General features: G+C 39.9%; 1 protein-coding gene across 2 annotated transcripts in view; it reads right to left on the minus strand.

Moving 5' to 3' along the window:
• DSCAM (DS cell adhesion molecule) overlaps positions 1-14,521 on the minus strand; it is a 420,787-nt gene that overhangs the window by 140,786 nt on the left and 265,480 nt on the right. The gene's annotated exons all lie outside the window — the stretch shown is intronic.

The following is a 14,521-nucleotide window of genomic DNA, read 5'->3' on the forward strand; positions in this document are numbered from 1 at the left end:
TGAACACCTTTTTAACTGTTTCGGGAGATCTACCAGTTTCACACTGAAGCGCCTAAGACCAAAAATGAGAGCGCTAGTACCTCTGTGCGACGAGTTATTCTGATGGGAATGCTGAAACAAAGTCAGTCCAGAAAGGCAAAGGTCAATGTAAGCAATCAAAACTCAGAAGTCCTTGTCCACCTCTGTCTCTCCACCAGTGAGTTCCCTGAAATACACCTGGAAACAGACACAGATGCTACATGGAGTCAGCAGAATTCCTGAGGTCACCCAGGATTTCTACGCACTCCTGTAACGGTCGTCTTCATCATTCAGATGCATGCCCATTTTCCTTAAAAGCTAGGAACTTCATTTAACTATTATTTAAATCTTAGAGATAGGCATTTAGCAAACTGTAATTGGATTTTCAACAACAATATGCAACCACTTAAGAAAAGTCTGTTCTTCCTTATTTCAGCTTGGCAAGTCACCACTTAAGGATCTGATAGCAGGAGATTTTCCTTGCTGAAAGTATGAGTTTATGTCCCTAAGTACATGGCAAAGAGCCAACTTGTACCAGTTGTAAATGCAACAGTTAACGCTGCATTGCAAAGTAAGACAAAAATAGCAGAGCATTGCCTTCTTATGGAGCACTTACAGTAATGGGCACTCATTTTAAAAGTCAGTTTTGAGATAAGACCACAGAAGTGAAATCCTGCGGCACTACTGTGTGTGTACATGTGTGCAATTACCAAAATCAATGACGTGTAATTAAAAGTCAGGAAAAATAATCCTCTAACAGATGCTCCTTCTACTGCTCTGAAGATTTGCAACAAAACGTACTTAAGTAATAGCTCTGTTGAGATATTCTTTTTTCTCTCTCTCATTTTGTGGTCACAAGTTTATAACAGCTAACTTTCAGAAAAAAAACATTTGATCCTTTGAAACCCTTTGTTCTTTGTGAGGAAAGAGATGGAAATGAGAGGAGAACAGGATTGTTTCTCAGGTATTTATCTCTCAACATGATACATTGATTAGTAGAAAAATGTTCTTGTTAGGTCACTGATGATATGATTTAGGAGTTTATTTTAACTAATACAAGAAAAGTTCAGAATGGGGAAATGGAGCTGAGAGAACTTGGAGTGCTGACTGAAAGCCAGACTACTGGCATCAATTGCTGTTTTGCTATTCGTTTCCAAAGACTTACAATATTTGTTGAAGCTTGATTGCATATATTTACAGAGTATGGCATACAATATATATGCAAAGACTTTTTCTTAAAAGTTCAAGCCAAATTTTAAAGTAACAACAACAAAACACAAACACAAACCAACTCCTAGCAACATACACTTAAATTCCTAAATAGCTATCTGCTTTGCTAAGCATCCTTCAGCATGTCACAGACTACATGAAAGACAATTGTATACATACTATTTTTATAAATCAGGGTTCTGCTTTAAGAATGAAGAAATGGCTTTAGAAACATAATGTTTAGGATGCATTTTTTGGAGAATGTAACTTTAGGGATTAAATTTAATGCAAAAAAAAATTAAGAGAATATCACAGACAAGAATTGTGTTTAATGAAGGCAGGATTCCCATCATAGCTCTAATTTTTTTTTTTCTGCTAAATAACTAATGTATAATTGGTTTTGCCACAAAAATTCGCTATCAGTCACCTCCATCTGATCAGCCACAGATCATTTCATGTGTCTCTGAAAGCTGCATTACAGCTAAGTAAACAGCGTAAGAAGTAAATTCAGGAAAACCCTATACCGTCTAACCACATCTGGATGGGTTTTGTTCCTTTTTGCATTCTTTCTTTTAGATGATCATCAAACAACACCTTTATGTATGAGTGCCCACATGTTCATGCACACATGTACATACAGATATTGGTAACTGAGGCCGTTGGTTGACTTACACAGATCAAACAGAGAAAGAGAACTCACAGGACTTTTACAGCATAATGGTAACACATGATATTTTGCAAAATTAAGTATATAAGCTTTTGGCACAAGAAGTTTCAATTGTTAGAGTGGGAAGTTCAAACAACAATGTCTCTGCCAATACCTGCTCACGCTGGGCCATTTCCTTGATCATCTAAGAACACATCAGCTTGCACAGGAAATAGGTCGGGGTGAAGACTCACAGCTACCTCAGCTAAAACAATTTCACAACAGCAATCACAGGGACCTACTTGTACCTGCACAGACGGCTCTGTTCTGGTGCTCTGATAAATGCAGACAGTGGGAAACTTTCCTAAACTTCTAAACCCTTAATGGCTACTGTTGCTTACTCTTTTGCAAAGTCATCGGGAGGGTTTGCACATTTCTAAACAAGACAACAATTTTAATGGAAAAATATCATTTCATAAGTCAAGAACTGTAGCTGGAACTGTAGCATTTATTTCGTCCCTGAAGAATCATTTCTTTTTTCTGAATTTGATTGTGTGTTCACCTACATCCACTCAGTTACATGACACTGTTTTCCCAGAGGCTACCAAGAACTTGCTAGATGGAAGCTAAGCACTGAATAAACGATGATAGAGAAGGTAAAATGAATGTCATGAAGATGTACATACTGCCTAGACAACACAATTCCTACAGGATCAAATATTCTAACTCAGTACAGAAAAGAAAACAAAAAGCGAGTGTAAGACTAATTATTCTATGGCCTGATGGAGACAGTTAAAAAAAAAAAATGGATCGGGTTGGATTAATCATAAGTAATTAGGCCAACAGTAAGAGCCCATTCTTTCATTAGCTGCTGGTTTGACAGACCAAATCGATTCCTTAACCCTGCAGGATCCTAACAAGATTTATCTACAAATGGAGCCATGCTTCTTTTGTTATCTATACCATGAAGACACTGAGAAATCAATTGTTGCGGCCATAAGAGGACACTTTCTTTTTTTTCCTTGGAAACATAAAAGCGACAAATTAAGATATGTTCAAGCATCACATACCAAACAAATATCGGAATGAATAACGTGGGTGGGAACTCACACGCTGATGCAGAGGTAGAATCTTAATGGTTAGGAACGCAATCCAAGGTGAAGGAAACCTGTTTCTCATAAAGTAAATATATCTACACTGCGAAAGAAAATCTGCATTTGCAAATCCTTCCTTCTGGTTATACCTGACATGCACAGCAGAACGGGGCATAGGAAGCAATGCCTTAAATTCTCCTGTATACAACGTCTTCACCCTTTACACAGCTCTTCTTCCTACTTTGCATTTTCTGTTCCTTTTGTATGCCTCCCAGATGTATGTTAAAATTTTGGTTTTATGTTGATTACCACAGAATCTGTGTACAACATTTATACTGAGTAATTTATACTGAGTACCATCATAGGATTTTCTGAGGATTATGAACAAAGCTACCATGTAATTCTTGAAAAGCTATTTTGAAGAGAAAAAGAAAGTACTACCAAAAATGACACTTTCTTCATATTTGAAGGCAAAATTGTTTGCTTTAAAAAAAGCTTAAAATTACACTGAAGGAATCAGTTGTAAAAGATTGTCTTTGGCTAATAAAGACATTTGATATAATATTTAAAAAGAAATAAACTCTTCTTATCCAAAGCATAAAATACTTGCATATAAACTACCTTTTTTGTATATTATTTTTTACTGCAGGAGAATTATACTGAAAAATGTATGCAACTGATTTGCTGTCTGTCACAGCTGAAACTCAAATGTAGTTCATAGATAAACATTTTTTAAGATATTGTAAATATTTTTTTTTTATTGTAACTCCATGGCTCTTTCCTGTTTTATGAAAAAATAAGGTTTTTACATCAAATTAAAGATAGAGATAAATAATCAGCCATAATAAATAAATAAACAAATAATTATAAAGAATCATAATGCAGGTCATATGACGGCATTCAATAATAAGAAATAGTGAATAAGCTTTTGAAACATAGGTGTTGTGCTGAGAAAGACTGTGCTGAAAAGATTCAAAGTGCAGAAGAATTCCCGATACGTAAGAAGAAATATTCTAATTTAAGACTGTCCACTATTTCAGATAGCATTCTACAAATCCTACTCATATGAGAATAATAATGGGGAGCTGTGAAATGAATAGATAGGAGAATGAATATGAGATATAAAAAACTTTAAAAAAAAAAGGAGGAAGTCATGGCAGAGATGTGAGATTTGCAGAACGGTAACAGCGAGGAAGAGGAAGAAGCACCACTGGGTGTGAAGGGAAAATGATGTGAGACATTAGAATACTGTCCTCTTTGAGCCTGAGGCTTTGTCCTATTGCAACATGGTTAGTATGTAAATGAGATGTACCTTAAAAACGGCATGACGAGACACAGAGAAAGGAGATGAGGGAAAAGGAAACATGAGAGTAGGATTGAGTGCACCCTCAGCAAGTTTGCTGAGGACACCAAGCTGTGTGGTGTAGTCAACACGCTGGAGGGAAGGGATGCCAGCCAGAGGAACCTTGACAGCCTGGAGAGGTGGGCCCATGTGAACCCCATGAAGTTTAACAAGGCCAAGTGCAAAGTCCTGCACCTGGGTCAGAACAATCTCAAGCACAAATACAGGCTGGGTGGAGAATGGATCCAGAGTAGCCCTAAGGAGGAGGACTTGGGGGTGCTGGTTGATAAGAAGCTCAACATGAGCTGGCAATGTACACTTGCAGCCCAGAAAGCCAACTGTATCCTGGGCTGCATCCAAACAAGTGTGCTCAGCAGGTTGAGGGAGGTGATTCTGCCCCTCTACTCTGCTCTCGTGAGACCCCACCTGGAATACTGCGTTCAGGTCTGGGGTCCCCGAACATAAGAAGGACATGGAGCAGCAGGAGAGGGTCCAGAGGAGGGCCACGAAGATGATCTGAGGACTGGAGCACCTCTCCTATGAAGACAGGCTGAGAGAGTTGGGGCTGTTCAACTCCTCTGGGGAGACCTTTTAGCAGCCTTCCAGTACCTAAAGAGGCCTTACAAGAAAGCTGGAGAGGGACTTTTTACAAGGACATTTAGTGATAGGACAAGGTGCAATGGCTTTAAACTGAAAGAGGGGAGATTCAGATTAGATATAAAGAAGAAACTCTTCCCTCTGAGGGTGGTGAGGCACTGGAACAGGTTGCCCAGAGAAGCTGTGGATGTCCCATCCCTGGCGATGTTCAAGGCCAGGTTGAATGAGGCTTTGAGCAACCTGATCTAGTGGAATATGTCCCTGCCCATGGCAGAGGGGTTGGAACTAGATGATCTTTGAAGGTCTCTTCCAACCCAAACCATTCTACGATTCTGTGATTCTATGAAAAGGAAAAGAGAAAGGGAAAAGCACAGTACTAGCTTTTCTGAAGTGGAAATATTCATGTGTACTGCACACACCTGTTAAATTAATTTACATCCCACTATTGCTTTACAATGCTCTCTTGATTAAGTTTATTTAATCTCAGTGAGATGTAGGCCCAACTCTTGATGACACTGCAAATATAAAAATAAGCAATGATAGATCATGCGTGTACTTCCTGCACTAGAAGCCAATGTTAAACTTAGCAAACACACTGCATACATCCCCTACCCTACAAATGAATCTAATATATTCACAGCAGCATCTGTATTTTAAAATGTTACTCAGGAATATTATTTGGCTTAACAAAACAGAAGCATGAAAATACACAGAGTTATATACACTATAAACATTAAATGCCCCTTAAGGTAAATATTAAAAAAAAATTATACTGTGTACCTATATACATGCTACATTTGAAATCAGTTTGACACTAGACAAACCAGTAAACATCACTACCGAATTATGGGCATGGTTATTGTTTAGTCATTACTCCTCTAACACATGGATTAAAGGAAAAAAGAATTAACCTAACAGAAGGATGTCTTAACACTATTTGTATTAAGATACAGTTTTGTGCAGCGAACTTTGAGATTTAGAACCATTTCATGATTTGCATAGTTTACTATTTTAAGAAAATATTTGAAAAAAAATTTAAAAGAACCTTTTTTGCTTAAGTGTGGTGTGTTCTGATGAGAATTTCTAGATGGACCAGTCGGTGGATAAGGAATTGGCTGGATGGTCACACTCAAAGAGTTGTGGTCAATGGTCCAATGTCCATGTGGAGGCCTGTGACGAGTGGTGTTCCTCAGGGGTCAGTACTGGGGCCAGTGCTATTTAACATCTTTATTGGAGACACGGACAGTGGGATCGAGTGCACCCTCAGCAAGTTTGCAGATGACACCAAGTTGTGTGGTGTTGTGGACACGCTGGAGGGAAGGGATGCCAGCCAGAGGGACCTTGACAGGCTGGAGAGGTGGACCTGTGAGAACCTCATGAAGTTCAATAAGGCCAAGTGCAAGGTCCTGCATATGGGTCGGGCCAATCCCAAGCACAAGTACAGGCTGGGCGGAGAATGGATTGAGAGCAGCCCTGAGGAAAAGGACTTGGGAGTGTTGCTGGATGAGAAGCTCAACATGAGCCGGCAATGTGCGCTGGCAGCCCAGAAAGCCAACCGTATCCTGGGCTGTATCAAAAGAACTGTGGCCAGCAGGTCGAGGGAAGTGATTCTGCCCCTCTACTCTGCTCTCATGAGACCCCACCTGGAATACTGTGTTCAGCTCTGGAGTCCCCAACTTAAGAAGGACATGGAGCTGCTGGAGCGGGTCCAGACGAGGGCCATGAAGATGATCCGAGGGCTGGAGCACCTCTGCTATGAAGACAGCTTGAGAGAGTTGGGGCTGTTCAGCCTGGAGAAGAGAAGGCTCTGGGGTGATATTATAGCAGCTTTCCAGTACCTAAAGGGGGCCTACAGGCCCTACAAGGGCGTGTAGTGATAGGACAAGGGTCAAATTGAAAGAGGGGAGATTTCGATTAGATATAAGGAAGAAATTTTTTACATTGAGGGTGGTGAGGCAGTGGAACAGGTTGCCCAGAGAAGTTGTGGCTGCCCCATTCCTGGAAGTGTTCAAGGCCAGGTTGGATGAGGCTTTGGGCAACCTGGTGTAGTGGAGGATTTCTCTGCCCATGGCAGGTGGTTTGGAACTAGATGATCTTTAAGGTCCCTTCCAACCCTAACCTTTCTATGATTCTATAAATGTTCAAATCTAATTACTGTGTCTACTGATTCCTCTCCCATCTTTGAGTTCCAGATTCATACGGTAAAGGTCATCACAGCCTCTAAATGCCATCACATCCAGCTTCAACCACTTAGTGCTGCATTGGTGTGCTCTGAATACGATGCTCTGAGTTTGCCTAGCAAAGCTGTTCCACTCGAAGGAGCCAGCTGAGCAGCTGCGAATCGAGCACTGGCTCACACCCTCGGGTGGTCTCTGCCTTCTCTCCGAAAAGAGGCTTGGAGTTGGCACAGTGCCCAGGAGGGGCACAGTGGCAGAGCTAAGAGCAGAGCTCTCAACCTTTTTGCAGCCTGAGGTGGAAAGGAAGACAACAATGAACATGAGAGTTTTGAGGATGTTCCACCTGTCCTATCAAACTAGGAGGAGTAATGTTTACTAAACTAAATCTAGTAGATGAGTAACTCTAAAATGAGTAATCCTGAAATTCTGGCTGTCAAGTGTCTTATGCTTACTGGCATGTATTTTCCTTAAAAGGTTATTGAGACATATTGTGTTCCAGAAGGGTATTCATTCACATTTCACATCAAGGCAAGTCTGAATATGAATAGTTATGTTTTAAATTCTCTTTCAAGAAAATGACCTTCCAAATTATCAGTAAGAATAATTTCCAGAATATTTCCTCCAAGATAACAACCTTTCAGGATTATCATTTATTATATCTTAGCACAGTAGGGTTTGCAGTATGGTGCCAAATACAATATTCTGAAATTTGTGGGCTTACTTTCTCGATGACGGCTATTATGAGTGGATTATCGATCTAGCTTGTATAAATCACTGCAACACCACCATCTCAACTGGAGGCGGAGAACGGGGCAGACACTATTTTCAAGTCTTGTTTGAGCAGCGTTCAGAGATAAGGGAGCTGTAATCTTTGATCTGAAATGACCTTTGTTGCTCAGAAGTCTACTGACCACAGCTGGCCAAACCTGGACACAGAGTTCATTGCAGTCTGAGCACCATGCAAAACATTCTCTGAATGAACTAGTACTTTAACAGGACACAAGAGGTATTAAGATTGAGAAAAGAGGACACACTGTTAAAATATCTGTGGTTTGGCTGTGTTTAAGTATTACAGATGTGTTCAGTAAAGGGAGAAAATAAAACAGCAGCTAGAGTACATAGCTTGTGAATCGTAACTCTTACAAGGCCTTCTAAGAAAAGTGAAGATGTGAAGGCGTTCAAAAGATGAAATCATCACAACTTTGTTAAACTGGTCAGTTTTCAGGAAAGCCTCAATATTCGGTATCCACTATGAAAATTTCAATAGAACGAAAGCTTCTGAAAACAAACCTCACCCATGCTTCCTTTTGAATGTTGCTATTTGGGCATCATAAAGCTGAGAGAGGCAACTGTTCTGAAGAATACACAATAAATATCATACTGTTGATAGAAATGGAAAAGATATAGCAGAGCCTATGTGCACCTTCTAGCTAGCTGGAGAGAAATCTATTTCACTTTCCTGCTAGAAACATTGCTGTGCAGCCAGCCTTGAAGAAAAGAAAAAGGACTGCTGTATTCTTTTTTTCCTTGCACTCGACTAGAAAATTTTCTTTTTTTTAAAAAAGTGAGAATTTCTTACCTCCCCTCTTTCACTTAAATGAGAGTATTGCAAAGATTTGCATACAAAAGCACTTGAGTATTTGTACTGCAGTACCTCTGGCAATTATCTTACAAGAAAAAGCATTCGTTTTAGCCAATTGCCACAGGCTTGGGATTACTGAGAGAAGTAGAAAGCATTCAAATGTACAGAAGAAAAGGGATATTCCAGCTTTCTACCAGCTACCTTGAACATACTTCACGTTTAATTTCACCCTGTTGCCACAGGCACTGTGTTGTTATGACAGCTGATCTGCCATTGAATAGCTGTAAAGGAAAATCAACAAAGGATCGCTTCAGCGATTTTCAGTGCAATTTATTGGAGCTTGTATCTTGCGGCTGCTGCCGCCTGTCGGGGTAATGACACATGATGGGTGATTAAAGTGCAAGTCCCTAAATCAAAGCTGTGCCAATGGTCTGAAGAGGCAGAAAACAGCACTCAGACCCTGTTCATTTCTCATAGTGGGAGGACCTCATTAGGAAAAAATTGGGCTGTTTTACTAACCAGAGAAAGTATTTGTGTCTAGGGAGAATTTTCATGTTTCTGAGATTTACCATAGTTTTCTTACAGCATCTTTTAGGCTGTGCATTTAATGAAAACAAATAAGTAATTAAAACAGATAGAGAGTATTACAATTCATCACCACTGACTCGAAATTTAAACTGAGCTGTACTGTAGTTTGTTCACATCCTCATATTCAACACAGTTTTTGCCTCTGTTTGCCAAGAAATAGGTGGTGAAAGAGAAAGCTGCCTGTCATGAGGGTAAGGGCAAAGATAGGCAGGGGCAGCTTGCCAGCTCATGAGAAAGGGTACTTTGGGATACATGAATAGTTTCAGTTCATCAAACTTATTTTTGGTTCTCTTTCCCTCTAATTTACTCTTTCATTCTGAGGAGATATGCAAGTAATCTAGATGTTTTTATGAATATTGGCCAAATTTGTTCATTGGACAAAAATGCACCCTACCTGAGGTGACCGCAAAAGATGAATGAAGAAGGAAGTAAGTAAAATCCTGATATGTTTAAAGATGGCAGAATGTCAGGAGAAGAAAGTGAAGCAGAGAACACAATCATACCAGGGGACTTGGTTTGCCACAGAAAACACTATTTACAGACTATGAGACTGTGAAAAATGGAGTAAGGACAGATTAAGAAATATCAAAATAGCTGGGCTCACATGAATTTGACATAGCATGACTGCTGTTCTTCCTACAAGCATTTTTTAAAGGTGTCAGAGATGGTGATTTTTACCTTCCTTTACAACATATAATTGGATAATCTACCTTTGTAAATACAGAACAGGCAATACCACCCTTACTGACACCTTGTGGGATATATGCATTTTTAATGAGAAATTGGACATAAACAAAAGGCTAGCATCTATGTATAAATGTTATTGTTTGCATACACAAGGAAAAGCAGCAATTGGACAGATTTTGACATTCCTCTATTCTCGACAAGAAATCATATTCCTAAAGACTAAAATGTGCATTTAGAGGCACCCTGGAGAGCAGAGCAGAGCGAGTTCTCCATCACAGCACGCTGGCTCTACTGCAGGTGTTGCAGCAAAGCGAACTCATTTGACTGGCCAGATGGGATGTGGGCCTTTATCCTGCCCAGATAAAGTTTCACTGAGGAAGCCAGGCATAGACTTCTATCCACTTTAATAAACAAACGCTGAAGTGCTTCAACTGTACAGTGGAACAACTGTTAGCTAGCAGTGGAGGAAACAGCTTCGCTAGATTCAGAATCCCCCTTCATAAGCATATTTTGGGCTTGTTTGTCTTTATAACTACTGTCATGTTTTATTTCTTTTGCAGTAGGAGCTAGTTATATGACTAAGGTCTCTCTGTTTCATGAGTTGTCTGAAGATGGAGAGAAACAAATCTTGCTTGGAAGAGGTCATGGTCAACGTGGATGAGGGGCACTATAAGGGAGGCACAGGTAGCAGAGGCAGAGGGTGGTGAATTACCACAGCCAAGACCCAGTGTAGCTGCAGGAACAGGGCACTAGACTCACTTTTACACTGTGACCAGGCTTCCTTTCCTAAACAACCTCTTTTTCTGTTATTCTACCAGCTCTTGACATAGATAGCAATTTTAGATTTTTTTTTTCAAAAAATATTTAAGTGGTGAAGCATTAGAAGTATTAGCTGGGATTAGTATGTTCCTGCTGGAAAGAGGTGTGGGTCTGACTGACAGGTTTAGGTTTATGTATTAAAACACATTACATATAATGCAAATAGTTGAGAAGCATATTTGACAGGAAAGTGAATGAAACAATTCTGTTTTCTTGGCAGACAGGACGTGTTAGAAATGTTTTGGTGATCAGATTCCACAGTTTCCACATTGACATGAAAATAAGAGATGGATTTAGGAAGGGGCAGGGCTAACATGATTGCCTCCAACAGATTATTTGCATAGGAACATCCATACCTTAAGGAAAGCTTGTTTCTCAGGAGGGAATTTTTTCACAATACTGTTCTATCGTGTTATATATAGCCCTTAAAGTGAAATTAGGAAGTGTGACGTTTATTCAGATGAAGGCAGGCAGTCAGTCCATTTTAAGCAGATATCTCTTCCCTTGTGACTCCCAGGCAACCTTTAAATAATTTTAGTTCTTCCCTTCATGTTAAAGGTTCATTAGCTTTTATAGAAATTCTTTAGAAGTCTTCTCATCCCAAGCACCAGGAATCATTTCTCAAGACAGCACTAGATTCCTTATTCCAGATCTCTCTCATAATTTTCTAATATTGTATGTCTTAGTGAATAACGAACTTGATAACTACTTATCCTTGGTTCAGAAGAAGAGAAAAAAAAATCACTGATCATGATTTTTATGTCTATTTCTTGAAAAGGAAGGGAGAAGGATAATAGTCTCTAAGTGAAGACTCTGCTTTCACAGCTGCCATTCTAGCCCTGTGGTTCCTGATTCAGCATCGACTCTGGCAGCTCGCTCTTTTCACATTTTTGTTAGTATTCCTGAAGCCTCTTTCATTTCCTCTCATCTTTTTTCCTTTGCACTCCCTCCTCATACAATCTCCTTTCAACTGAGAAGCTGGACCAGCTTCTCTGACGTGAAGGTGTCACACAATAAAAACACTGAAGCACTAAATATATGTGTTTCTGTTACCATTTCCTTCTTAGCATTAAGAGTCTTGTTTATAGCTGGAGCTGGCTTTTCGCTAAGGAAAAGTCTGTCAATTTTAGAGGTACTAAGTCATGGAAGTATATTAGGTCAGTGTTAATTCTGCCACTCCTGAACTACTGAAACAAAAATTTGTCTACCCTCTTTTGACATCAAAGGTCAATAGCTTTTCTGTTTACATACAGGTGACACCTGGAAACCCTGGAAGAGTAAAGCATTCTGTTGCATTTAAGAGATTTGTCAGAGGATCTATGAAAGGCAAAAATTTATCCAGAAATGTAACTAACAGAGTAGGTGGAAATTTTTATCAAGCCTGGAGGAGAAGAATCATCATCTGAGCAGAAGAGGAGGTTTTTTAAGTTCACAGTGGTGCTATAAATGGTTAACATCTGTATACACAAAGTATCTGTGGTACAAGGGACAGTTAAGAAACAGAGGAGGAGGAGGCTGTAAGGGCACTGCTCCCATGTCTTTCTTCTGAGAGGGAATTTAGTTTCACAATCAGTGACTAAATCCATCTAAGCCACTCTACTTTTTCTGTCAGGTGATTTGAGCTATGGCTTGTGGACAACCCACATATAGACTGAAGGAAGATGGGAAGCCAATTTGTCACAAGGAAGCCACAACAAAATGTACTGATGCTAATCTTTGCTTACATTTTGGAAGGCTGTTTCTTACCAACTTTTGTCACTCAGAAACAACTGCCTGGGCCAAATCTCACCTTCCGCCTCTGAGTAAAGAAGGTGTTTAGGGTGACATTGTGGAGCAGGATCAATTAATCAGTAACGTCCTGAGTTTCATGAAGGAAGCCCAAGGTGTTTATCTAGTAGTAGGGCTATCACTAAGGACTAGGGTCCAGGAACAGGCTTGTAGGAGAGAGGGAAAAGGAGCCAGAATAACTACAGAGAAGAATAAAACCAGGAATGACAAGACACGGTACCAGGCAGAATACAGGCAGATACAGGCCCTCACTTCGGAGTCACTCCACCTGACCAGTTGCAAGTATCATGTGCCATAACCACATCACCGGAAGCAGAGATCCAGCTGTACCTGAAGCCTACCATGGCACGTCTCCACTCAAGTCACTCCCCAAAGCAGCTTGTCCTCAATGTGTGCTTGATTAAAACTAAAGCTGTGCCTCTTCTACACACGCACCAACACGCTAACAGTGTTTGCTCTAACAGCCGTGCTGGATGCAGTACGTGTGTTAGTGTGGATGTGTGAAGGTGTGCAGACGTGCTTGCCTGCCATCTCAGAGCCGGAGGGGTTTTCATTAGATTCAAACAGCAACTGACTCTCCAGGGAAGCTCCTGCTCTTATTTGATAAGGGATGCTCTTTTATCACACATGAAACTGCATGCAGTGATCAGACAGGCAGTGTGCATAGCTGCCAACCAGAGGAAAGCTGTTCTTCTGTAGAGTATTACAGCAGTGCATTGCTACTACAGTTGAAGATTGGCCCCAAAATGGCCAGTTATGGAAGCCACAGAAGCTAGAACTTCTTCTGATCCACAGAAAAAGTATGCAATTAATATACTTGCTTGAGAGGTTGTGATATTGTTATTTTTCAGAAGACAAAACCAATATGATAAACCAGAGAGGAGAGAACATCTGAGGTACTGAGGCTTGCAAATCTAATAGTTGACACTCTTCCTTTCAAAGCACTTAGTTACACATTCTCGGACATTACAAGAAATGAACAACACTCCTAAACCTAAACATCAGTGGCCTAAAGTATAGGTTTCCAATGGAGAATAAGTTGGATTTTCCTTCCTTCCTTTCAGAAACCACCCCCCTATCTTTTTACGTTCAAGGGCAAAACTTTTTCCAGCTAATTGACATCTCGTAACTTCAAAGCACTCAGTCACTTTTCAAAAACCCTACAAATATGTGCATGGCTTGGTGATCTCCTTCCATAACGGTTTAACAGCTCATCCAGGAACGTTAGGCATGCTGAAGTGTCAACAGTCTTTTTTCTCTAGTGAGAAATTATATTATCTCTACAGCTTTTTTTTCATAATATTTCCTATTTATTCTCAGATATGTTTATGTTTGAAGGAGTTATAGCTAACATGCACCTAAAAACTAGATTGCTTTAGTCTCTTGTGCCTAGAAAGAGCAGATGGATTGAGTTTGTGTATGACCTCCAGATTCAACAGAAGCAGGTGCATCCTCTGAAAGTTATCTGCCAGTGGCTGAGTCAAAATGACTACTGTGGCTGTATCTATAATATCTTATAGTATGTTATAGCATCTTGTGGTATCTACTGTTAGTGTACCTATAGTATCCATCTATTGTATCTTGAAAACTGATTAAGGGACTTTTTAATCCATATTTTCTTCAACTTCTGAGATTTTTAAGAGTTGCTGTAGGTATTTCTCCTTTGTTATTGTTTTTTAACCTTGACCAAAGAATTTTCTCACTTCCCTTTCATTACTCAGCTGTAGCTCATAGATACGATTCAAATTTTTGAAATGAGATGTTAATCCTTTTCATCTTTAAGTCCCCGTTTCTCCCTCTACTAAACAAAGTTTTTTATTAACCATATTAACTTCCAGGTGCTACCACATACAGATAAACACCAACATTAAATGAAAACCAACAAAAAAACCCTCCCCCCTTCCTCCCTCCAAACTAAGTGTGCAGTAGAGAAGCCTATTTCACTCAGTGGCAATATCTGGATCACAGAGAAGT

The sequence above is a fragment of the Tauraco erythrolophus genome, chromosome 1 (assembly GCF_009769465.1).
Source record: "Tauraco erythrolophus isolate bTauEry1 chromosome 1, bTauEry1.pri, whole genome shotgun sequence".
NCBI lineage: Eukaryota > Metazoa > Chordata > Aves > Musophagiformes > Musophagidae > Tauraco > Tauraco erythrolophus.